The 6,000-nt window shown below is 41.3% G+C and overlaps 1 protein-coding gene across 1 annotated transcript in view; it reads left to right on the forward strand.

Moving 5' to 3' along the window:
* Positions 1 to 6,000, forward strand: part of LOC118396267 (SH3 and multiple ankyrin repeat domains protein 3-like) — a 260,761-nt gene that overhangs the window by 232,858 nt on the left and 21,903 nt on the right. The window lies entirely within an intron of this gene.

Raw genomic sequence — 6,000 nt, forward strand, 5'->3', positions numbered from 1 at the left:
TCGTTGTTGTATGCTTGTAAACAAACACCACGTGACACATGACTGTGGACTACCTGTAATTTATTGCCTAACTTTTTTCACAAGATGACTGCAGGTATTTATTTAAAAAGTAGCTACAAATATTCAAATGTATTTAAAAAAAAATCCAAATACCCCGGTATACGGTATATACGGTTTACCCCCCAAGCCTAGTGTGGACCAGAAGTCCCCACAAGAATAGTAAACAAACTAAAAGGATTAGGGTTAGAATTAGGTTTAGGGCTAGGAGCTAGGGTTCATTTTAGGGTTAAGGTTTAGTGTTAGGGTTAAAGTTAGGGTTAGGGTTAAACCTAGGGTTAGGGTTAGTGTTAGGGTTAAAGTTAGGGTTAGGGTTAAACCTAGGGTTAGGGTTAGTGTTAGGGTTAAAGTTAGGGTTAGGGTTAGGGTTAAACCTAGGGTTAGGGTTAACCTGTGATTTTAAACATTTATGCACATATAAGTGTCTGATAACGGCTGAAAGCTTAAATTCGTGTTAATCTAACTGCACTGTCTGATTTACAGTAGCTATCACAGCAAAAACATGCCATGCGATTGTTTGAGGACGGCGCCCCACATCAAAATATTTTTCCATCGGCACAGGTTTCATACATTCACGATTAAATATTCACTTACTTTTTGAAAATCTGCCTCCGATTTGTCATCCAAAGGGTCCCATCTGTAACATGTCGTGTCGTTTTGTTAGATAAAATCCTTCTTTATATCCCAAAAAGTGTGTTTAGTTGGCACCATCGATTTGAGTAATCCACTCGTTCAACTTGCAGAGAAAGGAATCCGAAAATCTACCCCTAAACTTTGTTTCAACAAGTCAAAATAAGTTTCTATTTACTCCTCAGATACTCTAAAATGTAATCAAACTATAATATTTCTTTCTGAATTTCTTTCGGAAAGCGATTTTAGCAGGTGTGTAATGTCTTCATGATGCGTGCACAAACACGGATTGCCAAGACAGATTGCTAAAACTGATATTTCTTATTCGTTTTTGAAGTTACAAGCCTGAAACCTTGAACATAGACTGCTGACAGCCTGTGGAAGCCTACCACCTTTGTGTCATTGGCAAACTTAATGATGGTTCTGGAGTCGTGCGCGGTCACTCAGTCGTGGGTGAACAGGGAGTACAGGAGGGGACTAAGCATGCAAGCCTGAGGGGCCGCCGTGTTGTGCGTCAGCATGGCGGATGTGTTGCTGCCTACCCTCCCCACCTGAGGGCGGCCCGTCAGGAAGTCCAGGATCCAGTTGCAGAGGGAGGCCTTCAGTCCCAGGGTCCAGAGCTTAGTGATGCACTATGGTGTTGAATGCTGAGCTGTAATCAATGAACAGTATTCTCACGTAGGTGTACCTTTTGTCCAGCTGGGAAAGGGCAGTGTGGAGTGCAATAGAGATTGCATCATCTGTGGATCTGTTGGGGCAGTAAGCGAATTAGAGTGGGTCCATTGTGTCTGGGATGATGATGTTGATGTGAGCCATGACTAGTCTTTCAAAGCATTTCATAGCTACATATGTGAGTGCTACGGGTGATAGTCATTTAGAAAGGTTCCCTTGGCATTTTTGGAAACAGGGACAATGGTGGTATGCTTGAAACATGTAGGTATTACAGACTGGGTCAGAGAGAGATAGAAAATGTCAGTGAAGACACTTGCCAGCTGGTCAGCGCATGCTCTGGGTATGTGCCCTACTAATCCATCTGACCCTGTTGCCTTGTGAATGTTAACCTGTTTAAAGGTCTTACTCACATCTGGATAATATGTGTGAAATGCTTGATAATGTGTTTGATGCTTACAGATACTGTAGATCCATTTTCTGGGTGACCTGAATGTAGACTGGTTTTCATCAGGCTGTACCTGTAATCTGGCTCAGGGTGTCAATCAACCTACCAGAATTTTTTGAAATAGTACAGGAACTACGTCATCCATGTGTATTGATCAAATTACCAATGCTGCATAACTTTGTTCTAAAGCTGTATGCATACCCATTAGATGTAGTGACCATAATATAGTGGCTATATCCAGAAAAGCCAAAGTTCCTAAGACTGGGACCAAAAAGTGTAAATGTTTTGTAATGATTCCAATGTTGAAGATGTACAAAATATTTGTTGGTCTGATGTGTGTACTGAGGAGCATCCAGACGCTGCACTTGATCCATTTATGAAATTGTTTCTTACAGTTATTGATAAGCATGCGCCTACTAAGAAACTGACTTTTAGAACTGTTAAGACTGTGGATTGATGAGGAATTGGACAATTTTATGTTTGAGTGAGATGAAGCAAAAGGAGTGGCTAAGTCTGGCTGCACAGCGTTCTGTAAATTGAGAACTTGTGTGAATAACTGAACAAAAATGGTTGAAAAAAAAACATTATTCTGAAATGATATCAAGAATGAAGTACTTTAAATTAAAGTATATTCAGAAATGCTAATTCAACTCAGGCTCATTCATCACAAAATGTTTTGATATTGCCAATTATTTTAATGGCTAATTCATTGGCAAAGTGGGCATACTCAGACATGAAATTCCAACAACAGACTGTGAGCCATTATAAAACATTGTGAAACATTGTCATTTAGAATTCTGTAAAGTTAGTGTGGGAGAGGTGGAGAAATTATTGTTGTCTATCAATAATGAGAAACCACCTGGTATTGACAACTTAGATGGAAAGCTACTGAGGATGGTAGTAGACTATAGTGGACAGCGAAAACCCAAACCCACTGTTACCAAGATACCGAACAGCGAAAACCCAAACCCACTGTTACCAAGATACCGGACAGCGAAAACCCAAACCCACTGTTACCAAGATACCGGACAGCGAAAACCCAAACCCACTGTTACCAAGATACCGGACAGCGAAAACCCAAACCCACTGTTACCAAGATACCGGACAGCGAAACCCCAAACCCACTGTTACCAAGATACCGGACAGCGAAATCCCAAACCCACTGTTACCAAGATACCAGAGAGCGAAAACCCAAAAGTACACAAACACCACTAAAGTAGAATAACCACAAGCCCGCACAAACACCAGCGGGCTAAACAAACTTAAATAACACCCATCCCAAAACCCCAACAATGAACAGGTGAAAACAATTAGAAAAAAACTAATAAAAAGTAAAAAGGGATCGGTGGCAGCTAGTAAACCGGCGACGACGACCGCCGATCGCCACCTGAACAGGAAGGGGAGCCACCTTCGGTGGTATTCGTGACACACTCCTGTTTTGTCATGTCTTTACTCAGACTCCTGTTTTGTCATGTCTTTAATCTGAGCCTGAGTAAAAGTGTTTGCCCTCTGACCTGGAGGGAAGCTATAGTCATTCCGCTACCCAAGAATGGTAAAGCATCCTTTACTGGTTCTAACAGACAACCAATCAGTTTGGTGTTCGACCAGATATAATGTTATTTCTCTGTGAATAATTAACAGAATTTCAGCATGCTAATAGTGAAGGGCACCCAACATGTACTGCACTTACACAAATGACTGGTAATTGGCTGAAAGAAATTGATAATAAGAAGATTGTAGGAGCTGTATTGTTAGACTTTACTTCAGCCTCTGATATTACTGACAATAATCTGTTATTGTTGAACATAATCTGTTATTGTATGTGTTATGGCTTTATATCGTCTACCATATCATGGGTTGAGATCTATCTATCCAATAGAACACAGAGGGTCTTCTTTAATGGAATATTAGTTCATGTAAAACATGTAAAGTGTGGTATTCCGCAGGGCAGCAGACTTGGTCCTTTACTGTTCTCTATTTTTACTAATGATCTACCAGTAGCCTTAAAAAGCCTGTGTGTCTATTTACATTGACGAGTCAACATTATACCTATCAGCAACCCCAGCTAGTGACCCTTAAGAGGTTAAGAGTTGCAGTCAGTCTTGGAATGGGTGGCTAGTAATAAACTAGTCCTGCACATATCCAAAACTAAAAGCATTTTATTTGGTACAAATCATTCCCTAAGACCTCAGCTGAATGTGGTAACGAATGATGTGGTGGCTGAGCAAAGTTCTTGGTGTGATGTTAGATTGCACATTGTCATGGTCATGGCATATTGATTCAATTGTTGTAAAGATCGGAAGAGGTCTGTCTGTGATAAAGATTTGCTCTGCTTTTTTTAACACCACATTCGACCTGCAAGCGCTGATTCTTTCACATCTTGACTATTTCCCAGTTAAATGGTAGGAGCTGCAAAAAAGGGCATAGGAAAGCTGCAGCTGGCCCACAACAGAGCATCACGTCTTGCCCTTCACTGTAAAAAGAGGGCTAATATCAAAAAGATGCATGCCAGTCTCACTTGGCTTAAAATAGAAAAAAAGATTGACGGCATCACTTCTTGTTTTTATGATAAATATTACTGTGATGAAAATTCCAAATTGTCTGTATATTCAAATAACATACCGTTCTGACAGGCATAATGTATGTACCCCACAAGACATGCTATCAGGGGTCTCTTCACAGTCTCCAAGTCCAAAACAACAACACACAGTATTGTATAGAGCCATGGTTGCATGGAACGCCCTTCCATCTCAAATTACCCAATCAAACATCAACATCAGCTTTAAGAAAACAATAAAACAACACCTCACAGCACAAAGCCTTTCCCTTTGCTGACCTAAATAACTTGTATGTTTATGTAAAGTAATATGTTTCTGTTAAGTGTTTTGTCAGCACAAGACCTTTTGTATTTCTATATTTCAAGAAAATGTATGTTGCTCTGTCCTTGAGCTGTCCTTGTCTATTATTGTTATGTACTATGTCATGGTTGATGTTTTTATGTTTTGATCCCAGGAAGAGTATCTGCTGCTTTTGCAACAGATACTGTTGATCCAAATAAAATCCTGAAACCTAAACCACCCCATGAAGTTCTACTGAGCTGGCTCTGCTCTGCCTGGTTGTTCTATGATGTTCTTAGCTGTTCTAAGCTGTATTTAATACTCTAAAAGGCAGCACTGCTGCTCCAAGTCAACTTTTTCTCCAGTTCCTATCTCTGCAGACACTCTCACAATCCCCCGCCCTCGCTCTCTCTCTCTTTCTCTCTTTCTTTCATTTTTCTTTCTTTCTCTCTCTCTCTCTCTCTCTCTCTCTCTCTCTCTCTCTCTCTCTCTCTCTCTCACGCACGCACGCACGCACGCACGCACGCACAAACGCACGCACGCACGCACGCACGCACGCACGCACACACGCACACGCGCACACACACACACACACACACACACACACACACACACACACACACACACACACACACACACACACACACACACACCTCATAGCTCACACACATCCCTCTGCACCAAGCCAAACCTTGCTACCACCATGGTAGCCATAGCAACATGCTGTGTGTTTGAATGAAGCATTGCAATACTCTCTCTCTAGTGCTCTCTCGATCTCTCTCTTTCTGTCTCTCTCTCTCTCCGTAGTTTAAATGAATATGCTGATCGGTGATGTGATAGCGTATGGACGAGATTAGATCAGATCTATAGCTGCTCAGTGTAGCTGCGTAGCCGGTATGTGGTAGCATCCAGATGTTCTGCTGATCAGTTTTATCTCTCCACAGTGGTGCATTGAGACGGGACTGGCTGGTTGACAGTATATTGAATGAGGTGTTGTATTTTATTGTGCAGAGACTGGGAGGTATGCTGCTGTATTTTAACATGCACAGATGATACAGTGTGTTGGGTGGTGAGCTGCAGCATGGATTTCATAGGCTGTGAAGGTGTGACTCTGTGCTGGTGTATTTTAGCTGTGATAATGTGTAGCTGCACATGTCATATAGCACAGTGGGAGTTATTGTACTCTGGTAATTGATGCTGTGATGGTATGGACTATCTATTTTGAAGGATTGTATTGTCACATGTTAACAGTGAGCTTTTCTGGTGTTATTTGGATGTGGACTGGATATTATAATAATTATATGTAGGTGTTTGGTAGTGGTTGTGGACTGGCACAGCACTAATAGTGAGCTGATCTAT

This window comes from Oncorhynchus keta, chromosome 17 (assembly GCF_023373465.1).
Source record: "Oncorhynchus keta strain PuntledgeMale-10-30-2019 chromosome 17, Oket_V2, whole genome shotgun sequence".
Taxonomy (NCBI): Eukaryota; Metazoa; Chordata; class Actinopteri; order Salmoniformes; family Salmonidae; genus Oncorhynchus; species Oncorhynchus keta.